Source organism: Callorhinus ursinus, unplaced genomic scaffold (genome assembly GCF_003265705.2).
Source record: "Callorhinus ursinus isolate GAN/ISIS: 27379988/994484 unplaced genomic scaffold, GSC_fseal_2.0 scaffold4, whole genome shotgun sequence".
NCBI lineage: Eukaryota > Metazoa > Chordata > Mammalia > Carnivora > Otariidae > Callorhinus > Callorhinus ursinus.
In genome coordinates, this window is record NW_027397066.1 from 45,854,664 (window position 1) to 45,868,553 (window position 13,890).

The window sequence follows — 13,890 nt, forward strand, 5'->3', positions numbered from 1 at the left end:
CCAACTTCTACATCAACATGGATGGGACTGGAGGAGATTATGCTAAGTGAACTAAGTCAAGCAGAGAAAGTCAATTATCCTATGGTTTCACTTATTTGTGGAACATAAGGAATAGCAGGGAGGTCATTAGGAGAAGGAAGGGAAAAATGAGGGGCGGGGAATTGGAGGGAGAGATGAACCATGAGAGACTATGGGCTCTGAGAAACAAACTGAGGGTTCTAGAGGGGAGGGGTGTGGGGGGATGGGTTAGCCTGGTGATGGGTATTAAGGAGGGCACATACTACATGGAGCACTGGGTGTTATGCGAAAACAATGAATCATGGAGCACTACATCAAAAACTAATGATGTATGATGACTAACATAACACAATAAAATTAAATTAAATTAAAAAAATAAATAAAATAAAAAAACAACATGTGCTTTCCTCAATCATAGGAATACTACCCTGATACAACTGTACCTAAACTTATGTGTTTCCCATATTAAACTATAAGCTCAAGGAAATACTTTTCTATTTTTTTAAGATTTTATTTAATTTAGAGAGAGAGCAAGCATGTGAGCGGGGGGGAGGGGCAAAGGGAGAGAGAGACAATCTCAAGCAGACTCCTCACTGAGCATAGAGCTAATCTCAGAGCTCTGTCTCATGACCCTGAGATCATGACCTGAGCCAAAAATCCAGAGTTGGATGCTTAACTGTCTGAGCCACCCAGGCACCCCTGCTTTGTTTTATTTCTACACTTCCCATGAAGTAGATGCCTCAAAAATATTACTAAAGAAATAATCAATAATGTAAATAAATATTGCCCTTGTATTGTATTGTATTATTTTAGTTCCTAAAGCTAGTGCTGTGTAGAATGTCAAGAACATAGTAACTACTGTTTTTGTGATAATGATTTTTTTTTAAAGATTTTATTTATTTATTTGACAGAGAGAGACACAGCGAGAGAGGGAATATAAGCAGAGGGAGTGGGAGAGGGACAAGCAGGCTTCCTACCGAGCAGGGAGACCAATGCGGGGCTCGATCCCAGGACCCTGGGATCATGACCTGAGCCAAAGGCAGACGCTTAACGACTGAGCCACCGAGGCACCCCTTTGTGATAATGATTAATGAAAAAAGCCTTAATTTTTTATCAGTATAATTTACATTTAGTAAAGTGTGTACAGTGTACTAATCTTAAGTGTACAACTCAACTAATTTTTCATGTATGTATTCATATATTAGCCTTTACCCATTTCCCACACAACCAGGAGTTTCCCCCATTCATCTTTCCAGGTAACACCAATCCCCTCCTCTCCCTGAGATAAACATTATTCTCACTTGTATCACTTATTCATATGCTTAAAAAACTATATTATGATCAAGACCAAATATCACCGTTGGTCAAGTAAAACACTGTGACATGGCAAAAATTTGAAGAACTGACTTAAGATACAGACTACTACCCAATTCCCAAATAACTCCTGAAGGGCCTTTGATGAAAGATAAAAATTTAGAGTTAAGAAACTCAATGCCGAAATTGGATAAATTCAAAGAAAGCCACACCCAAACTACTGAAAAACAAAGATAAAAATAACAAAGATAAATAAAGGCTCATGTAACACACATGCATACTCCATTTAGCATTTATTGCTATGGTAATCACAAAAGATTTTCAATGACTGAAAGCTGAAGAAACAGCAAGCAATGTGCTTGTAGGAAAAATATTATAAAGTGTTAGCAAGACAGATATTTTCTGAGAATGGGGCATTGGTGACCTGACATGTCTTTGAAGCCAAAATTTGATCCTTATACCCTACATGCTGTACTTCTCAGCAAAAAGAAGGAAGATGGAAAGGAAAACAAAGAATGTGGTGAAGTGCACAGTCTGGTTGGAAGTCAACCACTTGGTGCTTAATTCTTTTTTTTTTTTTTTTAAATACCGGAACCTTCAGCAATATTAGGTTGAAACTTCACTGCCTTTTATGATATGGAATGAACCTCAGTTCCTCAGGGTGCCAGCCAAATGCTTCTGAAGAAGAGGAAGTCATAGGTAAGTTTGTCCCATGTAACTAGTTATTTCAGGATATAATCAAGAAGCATCTGTCTGCACTTTAAGATGCAAAAGCACCATGAACTGTGAGAGGCTTTCCCATCAAGGCAAAGGCAAGAATGTTCCTTTGAGTCAAATACTTGTTTGTGTTCCAGTGGGTAGCTCAGTTTTGTCATAGGTTTTTTGTTTGTTTGTTTTATTTTGTTTCCTTTAAGGTATTAGGATTCTACGAAGTTGAATCAGGTACACAGTGGCAAGTTCCCAGAATAGGAGAGGAAATTGTTTCAGCTAACTCTGCCTCTGAGGCAGTTTTTACTGAAGAACAGCCATTAATTAATCTTGGGACAATAAAACCCTTTTCCTGTCCTATCTCCAGTTAATAATGCATGACTAAAAGTTATGTTCTAACTGTAAATCAGGGCAAACAAAAACATACCACAAACTTGTTTTCCTCTCAAGTCCAATAGCTTGATATGTATGTTGTTTTAATATTCCCACTTGGGGCTACACATCTAATGTTATCTTTGAAAATGTGCTAACAAGCCTGAAAGTACTAGGGCTTTTTAATACATTTTTATTACAACAGAGGATTTTGAAAAATGAAATCTGATGCTTCTTAGTCAGAACATAATGTGAAAGCAAAATAAGAAATAAGAATATGGCAATAGAATTTATGACACATGGTGGAATTGTCTTAATTCATTATCTCTCTTTTATGATATGACTACTTTTATGTTGCTAAGATATTTTAATAAGTTTTTTTTTTCTCCAATGGGTTTTATGTGGTCAAATGGAACTCTAGGAAGGGGGGCTTAGATGACCCAAAAATAATGTGTGAAGACCTCTGGCATTGCTTAAAAAAAACCTAAGACTTTAGGAATAATATTGTGTAAAGCTCTAAAATATCTTCTCTAGAATTTTAGAACTCTGGGGAGAATTGGTGAGCTGGAAATTAACTCATCATTCAGATGAGTAATAGTCTGGTTCAAACAAATGGGCTTCTTTTAAAATATTTGCATTAAAAATTGCTGGGAATTATGAGTTATAAATTCATAAATTTACTGTAACAAAAATCATGAGGCCATACTGAATACTCTACTCCAGGGCAGTCCAGTTAAACTACTAAATGCCTTTGTAAATTGGATAAATTACTGAATTCCATTGAGACCTGTTTCTACACAGTAAAATGCAAAGATTGAATTAGACCTGTGTTTTTAAAAACTTAACCCAAGGGTCCACTAGGGTTTTATAGACAGGTATCTGGGGATTTTGTGAGGAGAAAACTGGTGTGGTACTAGAATCTAAATTGAATAGCCAACTGCCATAATGGAAGTTAATGTAATTTGTGCAGATCTCATGCCTCCAAAGATGCTAGGATGAACAACAACAGCAACAAAACCTTCTGATAGATCTAATGGTTTTCTCCTTACCTTAGGAAAGAGACATTCATCAGAAAGCTAGAGAAAGTGCACCTTAGTTAAACTGAGGATAAATCAGATTGTTTATCCTAAGCCTAGTCATCATCAGAGATGACATCAGGATGGAAAGCACTATGGGTAACTCTTGCGATTGTTTCCCTGGGTGGGGGGCTTCTATGTATCCAAATAAGGGAAGCATTTAGCAGTAACTGAGGCCTACACTGTGGTATATGATATTTCAGGAAATTCCAGGGAATGGTATATGATATTTCAGGAAATTCCAGGGAATAATTGGGCAGGATTGGAAATATTGGGGCAATAATCTGCATGGAAAGATAGCAATGGTAGCAGGAATTCAATCTGCCAGAAATAAAGAGAGATGCAAACTCCAATTGTACTGATTTAAACAAGCACTTCCATTAACAAAAATGGCAGTCGATCATTTGTTATTTTACAAGAGTTTTCCCAAAGATGGAAGTAAAGTGTTTTTTCTTGCAGAAATCTTATATTAGTATATCATTCTGCTTTGACTTATAACAGAGGAATGAGTTTGGTAACTGAAAGAGCTTGTCGATCTAACAAAATTTAAAATTAGCTGTGTTTCCACATAACAATTTTATTTTTTATTTTTTTAAAATTAAAAGGAAAACAATTCTCTATTGTAAGTGGGCTAGTTAAGTTGATATGTGATATTGTTCTTTGTATCATCTGCCATATGTTTATAGGGCAAAAATCAGATTGCTGCATTCACAATATAAATGTACAAGTATCTTCCATTATTATATGAATCACTGTGTAATAACTAATAATTATTGTGATAATTAATTTTATGTGTCAACTTGACTGGATTAGGGGATGCCCAGATATCTGGTTAAACATTATTTCTGGGTGTGTCTGTGACGGTGATTCCAGAAGAGATTGGCATTTGAGTTGGTGGACTGAGTAAAGGGTCTGTCTTCCACAATATGGGTGGGCTGTGTCCAGTGCACTGAGGGCCTGAATAGAACAAAAATGTGGAGGAAGGAAAGATTCTCTCTATCCCCCATGACTTCTTAGACATTGATCATCTCCTGCCCTTGGCATTCCTGGTTCTCAGGACTTTAGACTCAATCTAGAAACTATACCATTGCCTTTCCAGCTATCAGGCCTTCTATCTACACCATTGGCCTTACTGGGTCTCCAGCTTGCAGAATGCAGATTATGAACTCCTCAGCCTCCATAATTTTTTGAGCCAATACCTAATAGTAAGTCTCTTTATATATATATTATTTGTTTCTCTTTCTTTAGAGAACCCTGACTAATACACTTATCATCAATAAACACAAAATAAACATTGCATATATATAAATTATCGTAATTATAAGTGGTTATGAATTATCAGCCAGTTGTTTGGCCAGTTATTTTTGAGCAAGTGTTTTCTATTGTTGTTATGGTAATTTTTGTCAGTACAAAAATTACTGACTGTTAAATTTTGATGAGTTTATCATGTTCATATTATTTTTAGTTGTTACACATTTTAAAATAATTTCTAAGCTATTACATATTGCTTTACCCACGTGTCAGGATAAAAAGATAAGTTTTAGAAAACAAAATGGAAAGCTATCAGAGAAGTAAATGAAAGAAAATATTTTGCATTATTTGAATGCATTTTTGAAGAAGTAAATAGAATGCTATAAAAAGATTTCAGAGCTATTAGTCTTATTATACTGTGGCACTAATATGTCACTGATGAAGAAGGATGTGAATTTAGTTTCTACCTCCATGTCAACCATAAGTGATAAATTTCAGGAAAAACTGGGATAAAATATACTTGAAGAACCCATTAAACAAAATATATTTTCTGAAGATTTGGATACTTGATAATGTAATTTGAATGTTAAGCAATGGAAAAAATTTAAATTACCAAATGACAGAACAGATTTCAGAAGCATTAATGAGTTCTTCTAAATTGCTAAAAATATACCAGATCCTTGTTACTTCATTACAAACCAAAGGATTCTATATATATATATTTTTTTTTCTATTTTACAAATTAGGCAGGAATGGAAAATATTTAACTTAAGAATGAGATGGGACAAAACATAGGCAGCATTTATCAAATGGTCTTGGCAAACATGAAAAGAGTGAAAAGAATGTTAAGTATTCTAAATTGAAATCCAACAAACTATTGAAGCTTCCTAAATAGAGAGTAAATTAGCATAAGAAGAATATTGGCAAAGTTTCATTGATCAAATTTTATACAGTTAGTTTTTGCCAAGGCAATGACTGGTGTTTAGAGGACAATCCAAGAAGCTCTATGATATATCATAGATTTTCTTCTGTTGAAGAAAGTCTATCAAAATGAACATTTCAGTTCTTTTATCTAGTAAAATTGTCCCCCTTTACCACAGTTTCACTTTCAGTGGTTTCAGTTACTGGCAATCAGCTGTAGGTCCAGAGGCAGATGACCCTCCTTCTGACATATGGTCAGGAGGTTAGCAATAGCCTAACATTATGACACAATACCTACATCATTTGCCTCACTTCATCCCATCATGCAGACATTTTATCATCTTACAGCATCTCAAGAAGAAAGGTGAGTACAGTACAATAAGATGTTTTGAGAGAGAGACCACAGTACATAAATTTTATTACTATCCTGGTTTCATGCATCCACTTGGGCTCTTGGAGTGTATCCCTTGTGGATAAGATGGCACTATTGTAATCATAGAACAATATTCTTGGAAGATTACTTAAAGGAAAAAGAAACCTTAATCTAGACATAAAAATATAATTTGAGGTGTTACAGTTATAACAATACTATAAATATAATTGAAAAAGAGAATGGACAGAAGATAATCAAAATGGTTAAAGATATTTTACATTTCTTATTCTGTTCATTACCTAAATTTGGTGGTAAACAATGAGGTAAAAATATTGATTCATTCTGATATATTATAAGAATTTTTCAGTGTGTGTTGGTGGGAATGCAAGTTGGTGCAACCACTCTGGAAAACAGTATGGAGGTTCCTCAAAAAGTTGAAAATAGAGCTACCCTACGACCCAGCAATTGCACTACTGGGTATTTACCCCAAAGATACAAATGTAGGGATCCGAAGGGGTACATGCACCCCAATGTTTATAGCAGCAATGTCCACAATAGCCAAACTATGGAAAGAGCCAAGATGTCCATCAACAGATGGATTGATAAAGAAGATGTGGTACACACACACACACACACGCACACACACACACACACACAGGAATATTATGCAGCCATCAAAAAATGAAATCTTGCCATTTGCAATGACATGGATAAAACTAGAGGGTATTATGCTAAGTGAAATATGTCAATCAGAGAAAGACAAGTATCATATGATCTCACTGATATGAGGAATTTGAGAAACACGACAGAGGATCATAGGGGAAGAGAGGGAAAAATGAAACAAGACAAAACCAGAGAGGGAGACAAACCATAAGAGACTCTTAATCTCAGGAAACAAACTGAGGGTTGCTGGAGTGAAGGGGGTTCAGGGATGGGGAGGCTGGGTGATGGACACTGGGGAGGGTATGTGCTATGGTGAGTGCTGTGAATTGTGTAAGACTGATGAATCACAGACCTGTACCCCTGAAACAAATAATACATTATATGTTAATAAAAAAAAGAATTTTTCAGTGGGAGTAAATGTTGAAAGATACTAAAAATTCATTTACCTGCATAAATTTGCAACCATTGTCACAAAGGCAATGGGAAAGTTGAATTGGTGCTTTTGTGCCACGGAATACACATTAGAGGATTCTATTCTAATGCTCTTTTAGAAATTATTGATGTATTAATAAAGATCTAGATTCTGTGATGAAATACAAAGATATACTTTAAAAATATATACTTTTAGAATTTATTTGCTCTTTACTAATGATATTTTAAGCAAAATTGATGTTATAGGCAAAATGATACATGAATAAAAGTCAGTGTATAATAGTTGCTGAAATGATTGAAGAGATTATGAAATTCTTTGAAGAATACAAATTGTTATGTTCATGAAAATATTATTGATGCCAAACAAATTACAGACTATAGTAATGACACCAATCTCTCTAATTCAAAACCACGGTAGAAAAAGAATAAAGAAGACTCATTTTGAGTGTGAACCTCACATCAGCACATCTATGATTCAAACATAATCTCAAAATCAATTTTTTCTCATGTCAAGTGAAATTTCTTCCTTACAAAAGATCTACTCTGTTGAAAGAATTAGATTTTATACATTTAACATGGCATGTATATTTACCAATGAAATTGACTGATGGACATAGTAAGAAATGTAGTATTTATAAAGCCTCTATTCTTGAAGAACCAAAATGCTTAAATTTTATAAAACTTAATGCAGCTTTCATTATAGTTTTGCAATATATTTGGACACAAATTTTCTAGACAACAAAAAATATGTTAAAAATTACTTAAATTTCACTCTGTCACATGACTCAAATCCTTTTTTTAAATAGAAAACAAATATTGGAGCAAGTATGCTTGGAAATTGTAATAAGCATTTATTTCCACGAAAACAAGGAACATAACTCTTTTACAAGAAATTATTATATCCTAAGTGAACTTAAACTTTTAATAATTATAAATTCAAATTTGTTATATTATTTTCAAATTTTGATTTATAGAATTTGTACAGAATGACTGTATGTTTCTTATCATTGTTCTTATTTAAAAATATATACTTTCACTCCTTTCTTCAACTTGAAGAAGGTGTGAGGGCTTTTTGTTTTGTTTTGTTTTTTTAATTTCCTCAAAGCCAGTCAGCTCCAAATTCTCCCCTTTATATTTCAAAAGCCTTCGCTGGGGGACTAGGATCATAGAATTTTTTTTTTAAAGTCATAGTCAGGATAGAAGATAGGATGTTAGGTAAGTTTCCATGAAATAAAGGGATGAAGGAGAAAGTGCTGTGCTTTGTAAATGGGGCCAGAGGAAGGGTGACTAGGAAAACTTTGCCTGAGACCAGCATGGAAATGAGCAGGGAGAGGGGAGTTGCCTTAGAAGCAGGAAATAGAGTATTTGATTTTTAAGATGTACTGTGTATTTCCCAAACAACAACAGCAAAAAATGTTAAAAAACACTGTTTTAAAACTGATATAAACTGAGGAAGTGTTAGTACCAAATTGAAGGTTCCATCACTCTGCCTCCTTTCTTCTCGCCACTGAGCAGGAATGAGGAATCCGGATTAGAGACTGGATAAATTTCTGGTAAAAACACAAATTACATATTTGAACCATCCAAATTGTAGTGTGTAAATTTAAACTCATGCTGCATTAACATTTATTTAACACCTATTATGCTTTAAAGATGCTCTAATTCTTTTATATCTATTCAATTAATGTTAATAAAAATTTATGAAGTAGGCTTAAAGAGATTAAGCAAATGCCCAAGTCACAGAGAAATACTTGCCCTGCCAAACATTTTGCTCTTTGGACTTTACATATAAAAAGAATTATAATTGTTTCTGGAGAAAGAAAAACATATGAAAGTGAAGGAGGGAAAGAAAAAGAGGTCCAGGCAGAGAGAGGGAGGGAGGGAAGGAAGGAAGAAAGGACGGAAGAGAGGAGGGAAGCAAGAAGGAAGGAAGGAAATGATCCCACTACTTGGGTTTAGAAGTATAAATATTAATGAGAAAGATGTGAAGATATCATTGGAACTTCTCAAATTACTGTCCACTCAAGCAAAGCAAATGATAACTGGAAAGGAAGAAAAAGGAGAAGACATCCCCAAAAGATAAAGAGATTGTAAGGGAGTGATTGGATTCTAAAAGTGAGCTTTGTATTTCTTTTGGTCTATGATTAGATTCTATTATATGAGAGAACTTATAGAAGGTATATTAGAGAGAGGCTTTTAAGAATTATAAAGACTAAGATAAATGCCACAAAAAGAGGTTGGATATTGTAATTCCAATTTTCACCATGGTAATATGGGTCTAGAGAGAATAGCATTATCAGATGGATTTATCACAGATTGATGGTGTGCAAACAGTGATGATGGATATCTTCATTTTAAACTGGAAGAAAACACTTAACACAGAAACAACGAGTTTGTCTCAGCACTGACAATGGTCTACATTTTATACCAGTGACTTATATGGGAGGACATGGGACATGTTTGAATTTGCAAATTACACAAAACTGAGAGATAAGTAGAGTATTGCCTGGTAAAAAGTAGAGGGAAGTTGATGTCAATATGTTGCTGTGATAAATATAGAAAGATAAAATATAAACCATTCTGTAGTCTATTTAAAAAAAAACAAACAGAAAACTTTCCAAGTATGAGAGCTACGAAGCTTAGACCAGATGACCTAAATCTCAATATGAATTGTTACTGTAATGTGGCTATTGGTAAATCTACTTTGAGCTTAGACTTTATTAAAAAAGGTACATTACCTTAAAAGAGGAAATACCATGACTAGTTGTGTATACTACTCTTTCAAAGAGACAGAGGAAAACAAGCAAAGAGTAGATTTGGAGAGAGTGACTAGTCTAGAGTTATAGAGAATTGCAGGCTCTTAAGAAGCCAAAGCCAGGTATCATGTTACATTGCCTTCTATTATTATTTAAAAGCCTATGTGGTGAAAAGCCAACACACTCAGTAGGAGCTCAACTTCTGTGGGAATAGTGTTAGTGGATAGAAATTGCAGAGCACCTGATTTTTTACTTAATATAAGGCAGTATTCCTCACAATCACAATTACCTGAATGAGCCATTTCAGGAGGTATTGGTTTCCCATCACTGGAGATCTTCAAATAGAAGTTTAAGACCAGCTGGGGAAGTGTATTTAGTATTTGTCACTTGTTCCCAAAGCAGTGTTTGGCACACATTACCCACCAACAAATTCTTATTGAATGAATGATTGAATAGAAAGAAGTTACTTATAACTAAAATCTATGGAGTCCTCATTATTGGTCAGGCAGATTAATTTTTCAAAACTTTATAGGAAGGGGCAGTTACTATTTAATTTCTGCAGCTCAGAGAAATGAAGGTACCACAGGGAAAGAAAAGGGGAGTGGAGGAGGCAGAGTTCTAAAATTGTGCTGTATAAGTCTCCTGAGCCTGTGTCAAGTTTCAGAATGTGGTTAACTTAAATAATCTGTAAGGTTCTTTCACCCAACACTCCCTGTTATTAATCAAACAAGGAGGCCATTAGACTGAAGTGGTTCTAATACCTTAGCAGCCTTTGTAAGCAAACCCAAACCTAAGCCTATAAATGCCTCAAGGTTAAGAAATCAAAACACAACAACCAATCACAGCCAACTAGACTTTTCCAAACAAGACTAATGCTTAAAACTATAGCCAAACAGTTCCTTGCTTTGCTTTTTCCTTTCCTCTGTGAAAGTCTCTCCCTTCACTTTTGTCAGTGGGGTGCTCCAACCACTTCCTGTTTGGTACTGCCTGATTGGAAATGGTTTCCGCTCAGATAAATTCTTGAAACTTCTAATATACTTACTTTATCTTTTAACGATGCCCATAGGAAGGGCTTGAATTTACCAACACTTACTACATTAGATCCAATTTGTTTACTCTATTTGTTAACATTAAAATGGATGTAGGGATTTGGTCTCTGAGACAATTAAATATGTTATGGGAATTTTAATTAATTCGCAGGAAAAAGCACAGGAAGGCAACCCTGCAGGCTAGCACAGTGCGTGAGTTCGAGTAGCTGGAGGCCAGGGTGGCTCTGTGCTTTATTATTTTGGATGCCTAGAAGTGTACAGAGGGGGTGGAAGGTGGAGCCAATGACAGATCGCACTATTTTGCAGTTTTGCCTGGTTTAAACTGCTGGTTACATTTTGAGGATTAATGCCGAGAGTCAGCTCTTGAGGCCAGATTTAAAACCTTACTAATATCTATATCCTCTGGGCCTTGCACAATGACTTTCAGCATTCAGCATTGCACAAAGAATATGGTCAAGACAGAATAAATATGTGGCGAATACCATTGTCTCTGGGGCAACTGTAACAGGGCCAGTATTAATCGGTAACTTGCCAGTAACAAGGCCTTGCTTGTTATGGTAATTCTAAAATTTACTAGCTTTTCTTTAAGTCTTACCTCAAGTTTTGTTCTGGAAAGTATTGCATGACCTACTTCTATAGCTACCTTTGTTATCTTTTAAATTATTTATCACTCTGTGTGTGCCTTTTATAACACCACTGTGGCAGATTCTAATGATCTGTTTAATTAAATGCATGTTCCTCCTCCTTTCTCTGCCAGTTCCTTGACTCTGAATTCCTTGAGGATGTGGTAACCATGCTACTCATCTACATTACCCTCAATGCCTAGTAAAGTGCTTAGCAGGTAATTAATGCTGTGAAAGCAAAAATTACATCCAGTGAGTCAAACAGGCAAGAAGACTTTATTTGAAGCTATTGCAATAGAAGAGAAGCCAAACTTCAGTCTGAGCTCAACTCTGCTGAAACAAAAGTTTGGAGAGCTCTTAAGAGCTGGCTGGAGGGATTGCAGGTAAAGTTTCTCCTGTCTTCATGACAGGAAGTGGTTTTATAGCTTAGAGCTAGGTGCCTGCCTAAGTAAGGCTCCTACCCTCCCACAAAAACTAGGAAACAGGGTTGCTATCTTCCTTGGTGATTACATTTCAAAGGGATGTGTCCTGGGTTCTTGAGAAAGACATTCCTGGGTTGTAAAATTAGCAAGGTGCTTTTAAAATATTTCAAAGTTTAGAGAAAATATTTATAGCTGCAAACTTTCTGAAGTAAATTCTGTAAGTAAAGGGAGTTCAAGGGTCTAGTCAGCAAGAAGCTTGTCTAAAGTTTAGTCAAGCTGAGGGAACATGAAGGCCACCTTGGTTTGTGCTCAGTGAAAGTTTGCTGCATGAATGAACAAATGAATAATAAACTTTATTTATAAATATAAACTTTATAATTTATTTCGTAGGATCTTAATTTAAATGTGTCAGCTTATAAGTAATATTTTAAAAAGTAATATAAACTAAAGCCAATTAAAATAAGCCTTCTTTTATCTCTGTTGATTACTTGATAACTTCATTGTGCAGAAAATGCCACACCCCGCAAGATAACGCATGGTGAATATGCATGATGTTTTAAAAAATTAAAAAGGCTCCAGAAACTTTTCAGCTGGAAGCATATCTTATAAATCAATTCCTGAAGTGCAGTACATAATGACATATTAAATGACTTAAAAAAAATATTTCTTCAGAAGCTGTTGTATTTTCAACATTTTTGTTTATTCTCAAGTCAAAAGCCTTACATCAGACTCTGAAACATGATGTATAAACTCTCTGTGGTAGCTGTGGCTATAAAATAGGAATAAAAATGCTTTCTCTTCCTACCTTGATGGGTTGTTTATGAGGAGTAAATGAGAATATAAAAGCACTTTAGAACGATAAAAATAACTGTGGAAATGCAAGGAATTATTGAAATGAATAATGAACATATAAAGTCAATTTTGAAGGTATTTTTATTTTCTTTAACAATAATATCTAAAAATGTGATAAGATATGGAGACTCAGGCCATCTCCTAAGGCATGGAAAAAAACATTTGGTAACCATTACCTTAAGATAATTGGTAAGTCTGAGTTAGTAATATGTGTAAATATTGGATTTTTAACAATAACTACAGTTAAAAACACTTCAAATATACTGATTAATAGTCTCCCAAACTTTGATGATTTCTAAAAGAGTAATTATCAAGGAGATAGTGTTGAAAGCTGGTTAAGATTACAGACTTTATTTGGATTCAAGCAGTCTCTGTTCAAACCCCAGGGCTTCCACATCCCGAATCTATAATCTTGAACAAGTTATATGAACTCTTTAAGCCTCTGGTTTGTCATCTGTGGAAAAGGAAAAATATCTACTTCCTATGACTCTGAGGATCAAATAGGATGGACTATGTTAGGCTTTTGGCATAGTGATTAACTCATAGGAAGCTCTCACAAGTTGTAGAAAATATACAGACATACATACAAGCACGCTTATGCATAATTTGTTGTTATATATTCCTAACCCGTGTAGCTTAACTTTAGTTTTATGTCATTGGAACTTCCAGCGGTCTTAAAATAGTTCATTTTTTAAAAGTTAAAATGGTAGTATTTTTCTTATAATCCTTATCATACAGTTATTTGACATTTAAATCTTTTCTGTTTTTGTAGAATTTTCTTTTAGTGAAGACATTTCTGTAAGTTCCATATAATATATCCTTAATTTTAAGTTGCTCTTGAAATAAAGGCATTTTATCAAACCATATTTGGAGAATGTATCACAGATACTGTAGTACAGAAGCAATAATGCTGAATTGGAGTTTTTGAGACTTAGGTTTTTGGGAAAGTCACTCATTTCCTAGAATCCCAGTTTACTGATCTATAACCATTTAGATAATTAAAACCACCTGAAAGGATTATTGTAAAGATCAAAAGAGGTAATGCATTTAAAAACACTTT

General features: G+C 34.7%; 1 long non-coding RNA gene across 3 annotated transcripts in view; it reads left to right on the top strand.

The window, feature by feature from the left end:
- The first annotated feature begins 5,971 nt into the window (after positions 1-5,971).
- The window catches only part of LOC112836030 (uncharacterized), a 120,815-nt gene continuing 112,896 nt past the window's right edge, over positions 5,972-13,890 (top strand). For 2 of the 3 annotated variants that reach the window (XR_012377720.1, XR_003211365.2), the window contains exons 1-2: positions 5,972-6,024; positions 11,691-11,939. This is a non-coding gene — a long non-coding RNA (uncharacterized lncRNA). The remainder of the gene's footprint in view (positions 6,025-11,690; positions 11,940-13,890) is intronic. The other variant, XR_012377721.1, reaches the window with a different exon arrangement.